Source organism: Mesoplodon densirostris, chromosome 7 (genome assembly GCF_025265405.1).
Source record: "Mesoplodon densirostris isolate mMesDen1 chromosome 7, mMesDen1 primary haplotype, whole genome shotgun sequence".
In the NCBI taxonomy this organism is placed as follows: domain Eukaryota; kingdom Metazoa; phylum Chordata; class Mammalia; order Artiodactyla; family Ziphiidae; genus Mesoplodon; species Mesoplodon densirostris.
In genome coordinates, this window is record NC_082667.1 from 103,702,454 (window position 1) to 103,716,417 (window position 13,964).

General features: G+C 38.1%; 1 protein-coding gene across 1 annotated transcript in view; it reads right to left on the reverse strand.

Annotated features, from left to right (window-relative positions):
* RDX (radixin) overlaps positions 1–12,598 on the reverse strand; it is an 80,939-nt gene extending 68,341 nt beyond the window's left edge. Inside the window, exon 1 of the mRNA XM_060105117.1 lies at positions 12,352–12,598. The gene's annotated coding sequence lies outside the window, so the exon portion shown is untranslated. The remainder of the gene's footprint in view (positions 1–12,351) is intronic.
* Between the last annotated feature and the right edge of the window lie 1,366 nt (positions 12,599–13,964).

Here is a 13,964-nt window from a genome sequence, read left to right on the forward strand (position 1 = left end):
TCGAAGTAAGGTCATTTCTCTAAATTTTAGCCAATCACATGTCAATGAACCTCTCCCTATACAGGGAACTTCATCAAGAGAAATTTCTTACCTAATACAATGGGCTATGGAATTCAGTTAGAAGTATTAAATTCCTCATTTCCTAACTCTTAGCTATGAAATGATAAATATTCCCTACCTACAATCACCTACCTTCATGAACCTAACTGTACTTCAGTCCTATCTTCCACTTCTAAATCCTCTTTTCACCCCTACTATCAAATTCATCTCAGGTCTTAAAACAGTCTCAAAAACCAACCTTTTACATCATTTATAAACTAGTAACACCCAAAACTGTATCTCCAGACTTGCTTGGCTAACTTGGCTTGCTAAATATCTCAATGATACCTCAAATACAACATGGCTAAAACATGACTTAAATCCCTACACCCCACAGTGTAGGGAAAAAATCTGCTTTTTCCACAAGTCTTAGTGACATATTTCTATAAAGTTATTCATAGTATTCTCTCATGATTTTTTATATCTCTACTACATCTACAGTTATGATCCCCTTTCCATTCCTAATACTGTTAATTTTTGCCTTCGTTTTTGCTTGATTAATCTTGCCAGAAGTTTGCTTCATTTATTGGTCTAAAAACCAGCTTTCAGTTTTGTTGATCTTCTTGTTTCTTTTATTTTTCTGTTTTGTTAATTTCTGTCCTTTTTCTCATCATTTTTCTTCTCATTAATTGGCTTTTACTCTGAGGCTCATATTCTAATCCCTGAAATTGAAAGTTTACCTAAGTAATTTCCAAACTTTTTTTCTAATAACATGCATTAAGGTCACAAACTAAGTATGTCCCACCATAAGGCAATTCCAAACATGAAATGATCTCCCTATTTTGCCAGTGAGACTATTTTCAAGTAATTATCATCTGATTATGTAAAATAATCTAAATTCCTCACACACCAGACATGAGCATCTATATCAAACTTCTGAATCACAGTAAGTTTTCCAGATTACATAAAGTACTTTTTGTTTTTGTTTTTGTTTTTTTGCGGTACGCAAGCCTCTCACTGTTGTGGCCTCTCCCATTGCAGAGCACAGGCTCCAGACGCGCAGGCTCAGCGGTCATGGCTCACAGGCGTAGCCGCTCTGCGGCATGTGGGATCTTCCCGGACCGGGGCACAAATCCATGTCCCCTGCATTGGCAGGCGGACTCTCAACCACTGCACCACCAGGGAAGCCCCATAAAGTACTTTCTGAATCTATCACTAAAATTAACATTTTTATCCCAAGCCACAATTACCCATTTATAGAAAACATTAGTAGGATGTTGTTTTTTCCTATTTGTATTGTTGGAATATATTTTAATATCCACAGTATAATTAGATGTGTTATTTTTAAGTGACTTTTAAAACCAGATCTCCTCTAGACTTCTTAGCCTCTTTTTTACATTTAAATCACTTATCAGATGAGCTCCATGAGCTTTCCAAACTGACATGTAGTAAAGGTATTTCAGGTCAATGCACCTTTCTAAAACAGTACTTCCATGCTCAAGAAAAAGAGAACATCTTGCAATGCGACAGTTCCTATGAAACAAATATAAATCTTCTTTTGGAGGGAATAATTTTGGGGAAAATACCTTATATTTAAAACTCCACTATTTTTCTAAGTATCACTTTAGTGGCTTCCCACATAGGTTTTTATATATGTTTTTTTCTTTTTTTTTTTTTTACAGTACACAGGCCTCTCACTGTTGTGGCCTCTCCTGTTGCGGAGCACAGGCTCCGGGCGCGCAGGCTCAGCGGCCATGGCTCACGGGCCCAGCCGCTCCGCGGCATGTGGGATCTTCCCAGACCGGGGCACGAACCCGCGTCCCCTGCATCGGCAGGCAGACTCCCAACCACTGCGCCACCAGGGAAGCCCTATAGTTTTTTCATTATTGTTTAGCTCTAGGTGTTTCAGGTTTCCAATTATGATTTCTACTAATAGTAAGTTTTAAATTTTCAAATAGAATGGTCAGAGGCCTGGGGGCAGAGTGCTGTCTTTTTATTATTTATTTCTAAGTTTACTATATACTCTAGTCAAAAAATTCATTAAGATTTCCTTTATGTTTAGTGCTTGGTCAGTTTCATTTCTTTTTTTTTTTTTGCAGTACACGGGCCTCTCACTGTTGTGGCCTCTCCCACTGCGGAGCACAGCCTCCGGACGCACAGGCTCAGCGGCCATGGCTCACGGGCCCAGCCACTCCGCTGCATGTGGGATCTTCCCAGACCGGGGCACGAACCCGTGTCCCCTGCATCAGTAGCTGGACTCTCAACCACTGCGCCAGCAGGGAAGCCCTCATTTCTTTTTTGATTGTTCCAGGTATAAATGAAAATAATGTATGTTTTGCATCTGATAAGTTAGATCAAGCCAGAGTAAGTATTTAATGTTTTCTTTATAGTCTCTCTACTCTCAAAGTTTAGGCTAGTTAATCAAATTGAGAAAAAAAATGTATTGAATTTTCCCAACTCAGATTGTGGAAGTTAATTTCTTCTTATAAATTGCCCGTTTTTAATTTATATGCTTTTAGGCTATGTTATTGGGTAAAGGTTTAGAATTATTATATCTAATGAATATTTCTTTTCATTAAGTAATAATTTAATTGCATATAGAATTATAAAGTAACTTATTCCTTCAGCATTTGGAAGATATTAGTTTTCTTCTGGCATCTGTTACTGATGAGGAGAAGTCTGCTGGCAATTTAACTCATTTCTCTGAGGTAATATGCCTTTTTTCTCTGCTTTCCTTTAAGATTTTGTGTGTGTGTATGTGTGTGTGTGTTCTTCAGATTTGCTTTTATTTATCTTGATCAAGATTTGGTAAGCTTCCTTATTCTGAAGACTCATGCTTTCCTTAAATTCTGGAAAATTATTAGCCATTGTCTCTCCCATTCAGCAATTCTTATTAGATACATACTGGATATCTTATTCTCTAATCCATGCCTACTCTTTCACACTTTCCACCTATTTACCTCTCTTCAACATTCCTCCACACACTAATTCTCTGCAGGTGTTCTTAATGGTTTACCTGTCCACTAGTTTAAATTTTCAGTGATTATATATTTTAATTTCTAGAAATTCACTTCTGGCCTTTCAAAAAAACTTTAATGCTATACTATTTTATAATTTGTATTGAATCCTCCTTTTACTCCTATAATATTTTATAATTTGTACTGAATCCTCCTTTTACCCCTATAATGTTTATTTTATGTCACTATATAATTTTCTATTTCCAGTTCATTATGACTTGTTCCTTTATGGAGTTTGTAATTTTGGACAGAAAGCTCATGTCCCTGTCCCACTCCCCAGTGTGGGATTCCTGCAAGCCCTGAGCTGTCTATGTCTCCCTATAGAGGTATTTCAGGTTTGTTCCTACCAGCGTACAGTACCAGGAATTTTAATTGTCCTAGATCAATTTTTACATTACCTTCTTGATTTAGCATTCCATTACCATATCAGGCCCCATGGCCACACCCTAGAGAAGTTAGCAGATACTCAAGAGAGCTTGCTCATGTACTGATCATTCTTGTTTGCTAAACCATTTGGCTGCTCTGCCCTTCCTGTGCCATTTCTCACTGGTAAGGAAGAACAAAGGGAAAAAGTGAACACTGACTGGATGCCAGACTATAAACTAAGTTACAGCACTCTAATTACAGAAAGAGTACTCATCAAACATAGGACCAGCTAGGCAGGTAAATAAACATCACGTATGTCAGGTTTTGCCGACTTTCTTAAGTTTTGTATTACTCAAATACTGGAACTAAATAAAGGTAGAGTTTTTTCCTTCTCCTTTAAGAAATAATTTATCCCAGTTTTCTATATTAGAGTTACTTCAAATTATACTCTATAGAAAAGGACCTTTCAAGCAAAATAATCCATATTAAAGTTTCAGGTTTAATATGAGTGCTCTGGTGACATAAAAGTACAAATATATCACAGGCCAACATATACAAAACCAAGTTTATACACATTAAGCTTTTAAAATCTCCAACAAGCCTAAATGATCTATATGAACTGTGGGGAAGTGAGGGGCCTAACAAAAAGCCTTTGCAAATAAGGATACAGTTGACTTCTAAAAGAAGCTTCTAAAAATGTGTATTTTCAGACCAGTGTTCTCTCCTAAATATACCACAAATAAATAAATATAAAACAAAGTAATCTGTACCAAGATGTTCTCAGCAGTACAAAGATATTATAACAGCCAATGATTAAAATCAAAATCACAATTAATGTTGAAATTATGTAATAACAAGGGGGACAAACTGTCAACATTTACATAAGGATAAGTGACAAGGCAGAATACGTAGCCATCTATTATAACTAAGTAAAAAAACAGGGACCCTTACAAAGGATATATGGATATACAGAACTGAGCACTAATACTAATCAGGGTCTTATTTTTGTTAAGTTACTAATTTTAAAAATCAGGTAAGAATTTTAAAAATATATTTCACTAAATTGTCTATATACCAGTTTATTCATAAGATATCATGACATACATAAGAATTCTACCTTAAATTTTTTAGGATGAAGCTGTGTATAAATGTAGTTAAAACCTAAGTTTTTAGCCAACTTAGTGATCATAAAAAATACTTATATCGCGATAATATTATTTAACCTCAATAGTACATTTCTAGTCCTCCTTTGATTGTATTAGCCTATTTTTTTCCTTGAAAATGGCATCTGTTAGTAGTAGAATGGACAATTTAATAAAATGTCACATGAAAAGCCAAGGTACCTAGATATATGTCCTGAGTTTGTACCTCTAACTGGTTCATCTTGAAAACTGTGTTTCGGTGCCTTCTTTTCTTCTCTAAAAAAATGACACCATGTAATCACCTAAACCACTGTATACCAAAGATATATAATAAAAATCAACTCTTCTCCCCTCTACCCTCATAATAAATAATTACTGAAACAAAATTTACTCCTTCCTCCCCACTCTTCCTAAATTTCTTAAAGTGGTCTTACCCTACCTCTTTTCCACTCTGACTCCCACAGAACCAATGAAGCACAGTCATGGCAAGCAGTATTAAGAGATGCCACCAGCATATATATATATATATATATATATATATATCCCATTTCCAGAAAACGTATGAATACGTACTAAAACACAGTGCCACATTTCTCAGATGAAACATTCACATAAAACATTCTCTTTGTCCTTTAACTCTGAGGGTGACCCTAAAACAGCCTCTTTTCTGCAGTACAATGGAAAAAACAGCCTCACGCTTAACACCTTGAGCTCTATTAGTCAGTGACACAACAGACTCTCCCCACCTGTCAGGTGGTAAAACAGGTGTTAAGTCTGTCCATACTGGGCCTACAGTGATGCTTCAATAATTTATACCAGGCTGCCTAATTTTACTCTTAAGAATTTCTTTTCCCCAAGCCTAACTGTACTTATTTTTCTGTCTTTTGAGACACCTTCTCTGAACCTAATTGTGGTCTCTCTGCAGTCCTCTGCCAACTTACTGTGGGTTTGGAAAGCAGGGTAACAAAGAGAAGTATAAACTGAATTAATAAGGTCATTCTGGCAGTCAAATTAACACAATAATGGCATCTACAAAAAAAAGTTCTTAATCATTATTTTCCCCAACATGGGCCCCTCTGGTAAAGCCTATGAACCCCTTCCTAGAAAAGTATTTTTAAATGCACAAAATAAAATACACAATATTACATTTAAAAAAAATCAATCATACTGAATTATAATACCAAAAATATAAAAAGCACGAATATATGATACAGTAATATATATGCTTCTTTGTTAACCTTTAAATCACAATATCTACCAGTGTAGCTAATAATTAAACTTTAAGTAATAATGGGTATTAAATGTCATTTTGAGATCTGCAATAACAGTTATGCATCATGAAAATATCTGCAATTTCTATTAGAAACAGTCTCTGCTACTGCTGCCCACATTCGTAATGGAAGAAAATGTGTAAATAAAGATGCAACTTTTTCACTATTCAAGTTCACAGACCCACAGGTTTAAAACCTCGAACATACAAAGAACTATGCTTATTAAACTTTTTAGCTCTGTTAAGTACTGAATTTAATAGCAATAATAATGTACTTTTACCTATATAATGCCATGTGACTCCACAAGTGAAGGAGAGGACAAGAATTTTTAGTTCCATTTTGCAAAAAAGAAATAAGGCCAAAAGCAAGGATAAGGGTAGTAAATGGAATTATGTGTAGAATGCTCACTCTTCAGCCACTTCACCTACATTATCTGATCTTCCTAATAACTGCCCTTCCTCCCTCGGCCCAAGATAAGTATCACAATCCCTTGTTCTTCTAATTAAGGAAATTAAGATTCAGATAAGTCACTTGCCCAAAGTAATAAGGCTAGTCAACAAAGTCATAGGTCCTTCTAAATTCAAGTCCTGTGCTCTTTTGGCTATCTTATTCTGCCTTCCTCTGACATCATTTTAGACAAGCTCATCCCAATTACCAGAGCTTTTCAAGAAGTTAAAGCTCTATGCTCTGTTGTTTTCAGGTCAAAAAGACTACCTCTAAAGACTTGTTGTAAGTGCACATTAATACTGGTATAGTCACCTCTGTAAATTAATATCCTGTAAGGGTGACATGCAGGTCTAAATAAGGTATTAAGTGCTTGCTTTTGTAGGAACTGACTTTTGTTCAAGGAAATAAAATATTCAACATTTTAAAGCAATACACACGTTACTGGAAATGCAAAGCAAATTTCCAGCACTTAAAACAAATATAAGGCACAAAGCAAAGTTTTACACTGAAGTTAAATTCTTTTCTAAATGAATTTTCTAAATTTCAAAGAAACCCCATACCTGTATTGCTTCCTAGGAGGGTGGAAAAACAATACATTACCATTTGCAAAAATTAAGTTTAAATGTTAAAAGGTAAGAAAACTAAATCCAGTCCAATTTCTTCATCTTACAGTTAAGGAAACATCAAAAATTCATATAATAAATGCTTAAAAATGGAAAAACAAAGATAGGTTCATATAAGTCACCTAGGTAGAAGGAAAGAAGAAGTCTCAAACTGACCTGAGGAATTCTCACAATTCTATATATGTTTTGAAACACTAGATATTACAGTAGTTTATTTTCAAAACAGAATAAAGTTAATGTTTCTTAACTATCTTTAAAATTAGATAGTATTTGCTCACGCAGTCAATAAAGCTATATGGCAGTTCTATCATTAAGTTTCTAACTTTTGAGATATTCAATCCCCCTTTTGAGAAACTGGAATGGTGTCTGGCTCACAGTAAGGCCTCAGATGTTTGTTGATTTTGTAGGTAAATTAAGTTCATATATAATACTCACTTGATTATTATCAAGGGTAATACTTTCCTCTCATCTTATACATTGTAAAGTAAACGAACTAGAAAGCAATAGGCTATAGACAGCAACCATGAACGTGGTAGGAAAAATAAAAAAACTTCTCCCAATGAGGTCTCCCAAATTCAGGACTTCATCATCTCTACCTAAGTCTCTTTCAATAATCTCATTTAATTTGACAATCAAATTAAATTTAAAGGCCACCTAATTAGACACATTTAATAATATCTATAATTATCATGCTGCTTGATGATTAGATGTAAATAGTAAGCACTTTAGGTATACAGTCATCCCTTGGTATCCACAGGGGATTGGTTCCAGGACCCCTCTGCAGATACTAAAATCTAGGGATGCTCAAATCCCTTACACAAAATATATGCACATTTATATACATACATAAATACATATATATAAATATAAAATATTATATTTGCATATAACCTACACATATCCTCTCATATACTTTAAATTATATCTAGATTATTTACAATACCTAATACAATATAAATGCTATGTAAACAATCGTAAATACAATGTAAATGCTATGTAAATACTTGCCAGCATGTGGCAAATTCAAGTTTTACTTTTCAGAACTTTCTGGAATTTTTTTTCCAAATATTTTCAATCCAAGGTTGGCAGAACCCACAGATATGGAGTGTCAACTGTATATACCAACTTTGCTTAATAACCAAACTAGGTTTTTATAGTTTCCTTAAGTCTAGAATCTAGAGACAGCTTAAATATCAAGAGCTCTCATGATGTCTAACAAAAGTTTAGTCCATCCCACACGCTCAATAGAAGCCAAAGGGTGATTAGATTCAATTAACCATGGCTGAGCTTTCCTATGTCCCCATTCTCCCTTTTATTAATGGTCCCTCTATTATACTCGCACCCACATCATTCTGAGTACTAACAGGATTTTCAGTTACAAACAACTACTCTGGTTAATTTATCAAAAGGTTATTAGTTAATTTACAGAAACAACAAGAAGTTTTGGGGTTTTTTTTTAAGTACAAAACAAGAAACACCCAGAATTCACATCACAGAAGACTATGCTTACAACACTGTTACACTGAATATGAACTCCAGTTTATACACACAAAGAGCACTTAAGCAAAAACTTTATGGTATACATAATGGCACAAGTATATCCCCATTAGAGTGTGACATTCTCATTATCTTACTGAACAAATGCAAAGAATATTTGGCATATGATTATAAATATCTGAATGTATGAATAATACCTTAAAGCAGGGGTCAGCAAACTTTTTCTGTAAAGGGACAGGTTAAGTAAACGTTTTAGGTTTTGTGGCCCATACAGCCTCTGTTGCAACTACTCTGTTGTTGTAGCACAATAGCAACCACAGATAATATGTAAGCCAATGAGCCATAATGTGTTCACATAAAACTTTGTTTACAGAAAAGGTAGTAGGCTGAATGTGGCCTTCAAACCAGTTTGCTGACCTCTTCTCTAAATGGTTAACAGTAAAGAAAATATCATTTTCAAATAAATCAACTTTACTAGAACCCAAAAGTTTCTTATTTCAAATGTATGTAAATTATGTAGAAAAGCAGAAGAGGAAGCAGTGTTACTAGAGCATCCTATTCATATGCATACCGTATTTACATATATAACTAGCCTCTATAAAATGTACTTTAGAATTCTTCTAAAAGGTAACTGATACTGCAATAGGAAAAAAATAACTTTGTGAATTTGCAAGAGTTTCTATACATACTGGTTATTCAAAGAAAAAAAAAAAAAAAAAAAACCTATACAACTACTAATAACCTGAAAGAACCCCTCTCTTCCAGGAAGTTAAAGCTAGGATTCACCATTAAATGGAACAAAGAAACAAAGAATTGAATCATATGGACCGTATTTCCTTTCCAAACAGTTCCCAGGTAAAAAGCTACATATATAATAGGGACATTTCACTACTCAAAACCATAAACCCTTTTTTAAAGGACACCACCTTTCAGTGTCAGTTATATACTATACCCTAGAAGAAAAAAAAAAAAAAAAAGTGAATTCACCTTCAATCATTAATCAAGAAAATTTGCACATGTATATGAACACTTTTGAGATTACCAGAAATTCCATTTTTATTTCATTCAAATGATGAAAATCTGAGAAATACTAATTACTTAAGCTCAACACAGTAATAAACACCCTTTCAGTGTTTGTTACAAAATAACCTTATTTTTAAAGACTTTAAAATCGCAAATAAGGAATATATATAAAGTATATGTTTACCCTTGCATAAATATTGGCATTTTCTATATACTATAAGGAATAGTTAATAGCAATTACCTCTGAAAAAGAGACCGGGACTGGGAGAGGTGGGGGGGTGGGTTCTGGGAAGCTGGGGAGAACTTTTACTTTTTCCTCAACATCTTTTTGGGTTTTTAAAACTTTGTCATAAAATTTATTAATTTTATAGTCTTTAAAAATGATTTAAAATATGTTCATTATAAGTTAATATTGAAAAATATACCAGGAACTAATATGAACAGTAAAGGCAGGATTCTTCTGAAAGAGGCTAGAAATTCAGGAACTCTCTGGGGTCAGACTGGCCATTTCTATCACGCAACAGGTGAGGATATATTTGCTGCATAAGTTAGGGAAGTTCCCTGAAGGGCTTTTAACACCATGAGGTTTAAAATAACCTTGTAAAGCTGGAGTCTACAGCAACCCAATCCAGTTCCACTAAATCCAGTACCCCAAGGATAATATCAGGGTCGTGAGAAGTGCCCACTAGCTCCTGGTCTGCAGAAGGTCCAAGCCATCCAAGAAAGGGTGACTTCCTCAACTTCCCAGATTCACAGCAATAGCACGATATGATATTAACTCTACCCTATCAAGTATGTTCACCAACATGCCTGGTGAATCTTAATAGAACACATATTAATAGAACACATATTTTTAGGCTTTGGTCTTTGGGAAATATTGGTTAAAATTTGCCATTTTAAAATTGTACAAGTTGAACTGAATCAAGTTAAAAATGGAAGAAAAAACAAGACTCCCATCATCATTCAAGATTTTAGGCTCCATTGTATTAGACTATACACAGATTACATTAGAAGATTGAGAACTGAAATTAAGATAAAAGTACATAAAGACTTTCATTTCAACTGCCTGCCAAAGATAAAAATGAATAATAAAATCCAATTCTGCTCTTGGGAATAGTGAAGCAAAAAAAAAGAAATAAGCCTTGTTCTCTCCCTGAGACTGAGAGTTAACAAAAAGAGAGAAAGAACAGCAGAATCTGTCATTTCTCACCGCCACAGAAAAAAGGATATCAGTTTAATTTCCAGTTAATACAAATGTCCAAAACAAAGGACAGACTAAACATACTTTCCCCCACGCTGAAATTAATTACATTTAACTTCTGAGCCCCTCCTACATGCTCTGCCATGCTTGGGAATACAGGAGTGAACAAAACAATGTATAATCCACTAGGGCAAGAATTTAACGTTCCAAAATGCCACAAATTTTGTCTCATTTAAATAAAACTGTAAAGAATTTCAATGCATGTCTATTCATTCCTCACTAATAATGTATTGTTTATTAAATCCCATCATATATAAAAAAAGTGGTTTAGCAAAAGAAACAAAGTCAGTGCAATCAACTTTACAGGATACCATTAACTTCAAAAGAAATGTTTTATTCAATACATTTTACCACATTTGAGGTAATTAGTCTCTGGAAGATAAAGCCCACTGGTTAAAGTAATGTAATACTGAATTTTTTTTAAAAAAATGCAATCCTGAATATTAGTCACTCTTCTTAAATCCATAGATAATAATGCTGTTATGGCAAATGGATTAAGCCATTATTTATCCAGCAAAATGAACGGGGCAATTGTTCATTCAGATCTCCGTCCGAAATATAAAAGAGTATTTAGTGTTCTAAAAAATGTATGCTCCATAAACAATAGATTGCAATGTCTAAGTCCAAGTGCTCGTTTATCAAATAAACCCTTATTATCTTGGGTTTTTACATTTACATCATGCCCGTCTTAGTGCCACAGAACTCATTAAAATGTCTTCTACACAAATCTCAACTGTATTTTAAAATGTATCTTTGATGAAGTTGACTTTTAACCTATTTCCAGCCTCATTAATAACCACTCCTTAATGGTAAAGAACGCTAAATACATGTTGTGAATGGTTAAAGAACCATGCCACATCTGTATAAAAAGTAAAGTGCTCTATTTAAACTGCAATAATGCAGTGCCCCCCCCTCTTTCAAAGTTAGCCCGGGAATTAAGTTTACAACCCTTTAAAGGAAGGGGGGACTGTAATGTACTCAACTTGTCTACTGGGGTCTAAGATACTAAACTGGGCTGCCTCAAAGGCCGAAGAAAGTTATGGGGCTCGGAGGCCGCCTTCAGCAGTAGAAGCAGCAGGTAGAGCCGGGGCCAGAACGGCGGCCCTCGCCGCGCGAGTGCGGGTGGCTGAGGGCGGTTCGCGCCCCAAACCCCGTAATGCAACATCCCTTTGCCACCAGGGCGGAACACACGTTCTCTAGTAATTCAACACCCTTACTTTCAAACTGGAGGCCGGGGAGAAGAAGTTGTAATAAATTCCTTCCCTACATGGCAAAACGTAATTTTTCCTAGGCTTAAATCTGTATTCTCAAACTGCCTAGAAGGGCCGAGCCAGGCCGAGCCCGGGGCCGCAACCGATCGGCGGGAACCCGACCGAGCTCGAGGCGGAGGGGGTCCGGGGCGGACGCTGAAGGCGGACCCACGCCCGAAGGGAGGAGAAGCGCGCACCGGCGTGTTCAGGCCGCAGCCACGACTCGGGCAGAGCCTCGCGGCTCCCGCGGCCCCGGATGCGGCCTGGCCAGCCGGGCTGTTAGGGCAGCGACACCGCGGCCCTCGCGGCGCGGCCGCCGGGCAACACTGGGCCCCGAAACTTCTCGCCGCCACCTCTGCGTCTCCGGCGAACCCCGGGAACGGGAGTGGGGGAAGGTAGGGCGCCGGCGGCTTACCCCGAGAGCGGGCGGCTCCTTCCCGCCCTGAGTGTGGCCGGGGCGCTGCGCGGCGTCGCCGGGTGTCGCGGCTGCGGCAGGAAGGGAGAGGCGGTGGAGGGAGCGATGGGCCGCGAGAGACGAGAGGCGCCGCCGCCACCGCAGACAGCTCCGCAATATGGCTGCCTGGCGGCTCCTCGGGGGAAAGGCGGGGCTGCCCCACGCCCCCCGCCTCCCCCTGCCGGCCGGCCGGCCTAGCGCCGCGTCCCGAGCAGCAACGCCGCAGTCGCCGCCGCCGCCGCCACTGCCGCTGCCAGACCTCCCGCGCCCCGCCCCTCCCAGCCCCGCGGGCTCGCGGCCGCCCGCCGCGCGGGGCGTCGCCTGGGGTTCCCGTCCCGGGCGGGGACGCGCGAGGGCAAGGCTGCGGCTCCGGAGCCCCGAGGGAAAGAGAGAGAGCGCGGAGGTGGGGGACTCCTTCCGGGGAGGACTGGACTTGAGCTAAGCCCTGTGCTCAGGGAAGAGGAGCCGCCCAACCCGGAGCTGGGAGTGGGCCCGCCGCCTCCCTTCGTCGGGTGGTAACTTGAAACTCCCGCTGGTGCCAGAAAACTCACCGAGGGCGTTTCTATCGCCCCCAAGGAGGAATTCTTCCCCGAGGGAATCCAGAACCGAGTCGAGCGTGTTACTTGGCTGTTCAGCTTGAAAATCCTGGACCTGGAGAGAGAAAAAGACCTGCCTTAGAGGAATTTATGCATGCAGTAAAGAACTTTACATTATTTTGGCAGAATTTACCCAACTAGAAAAACTTGCTTTTTCAGGGGCAATTTTTAAACCGCCACCGAAACCTCAATGGATATGGCCCCAATCGAGAGTGCAGATTTTTATCCAGGCAAGGATATTTGATAAATTTTTATTATCTCTGGCATTCTCCGGCAGTTGGAAGAAGTCGGTTAAAAGGAAAATGTTGGAAGTGGGACCCCAAAGAGCAGCCAAACCTAAATTATCCTAGGCTTTGTGAAAGTTAGGCATTTGATCATGGTGTGACTCTAGACAACTGACTTTAGTGGTCGGGACTAGATAGACTTCTAGTCGATGTTGTGTCATCTACTCCCAAGCCCCTGGTATTTTCTGCTGGGATTCAAAGAGCAAAACTTGCTCTGAGTATAGAAAGAGAAAGTGCACAAAATCAGATTCGCCGAGCTTGCTCTGTTTGCAGTGCTTTATATACTTTTTATTAATAAACTTTAGATTCAAATAAAACCTCACGAGTGTATTTAACTTCTATAGAACAAATAATTCATATCCTTCCTGCCTTAGCATTTGCCTTCCCTGAGACAATAGCTTTTCCAGGAACTCTCTCCCCTGATTACTTTCACTAAATTTACTCTTTAGTGAGTTTCCACCATTGCCCTTTGAGACCTCTCTGAACAATTAAAAGCCCCAAGAGTTAACTCAAAGGCCTTTAGATTCCTCAAGAATGGGAACCAGGTGTGTGCTTTTATTTTTAACTATAAGATTACTCCCTGACCTTCTCCCTGGGGTGCAAGAATTATCCAGGTGATTGTCCAGCCTTCCACAACAAGCTGCGTGGATAAAGATAGTCAAAGTATTGTGTAAATTCCTAGATAGTACACTAA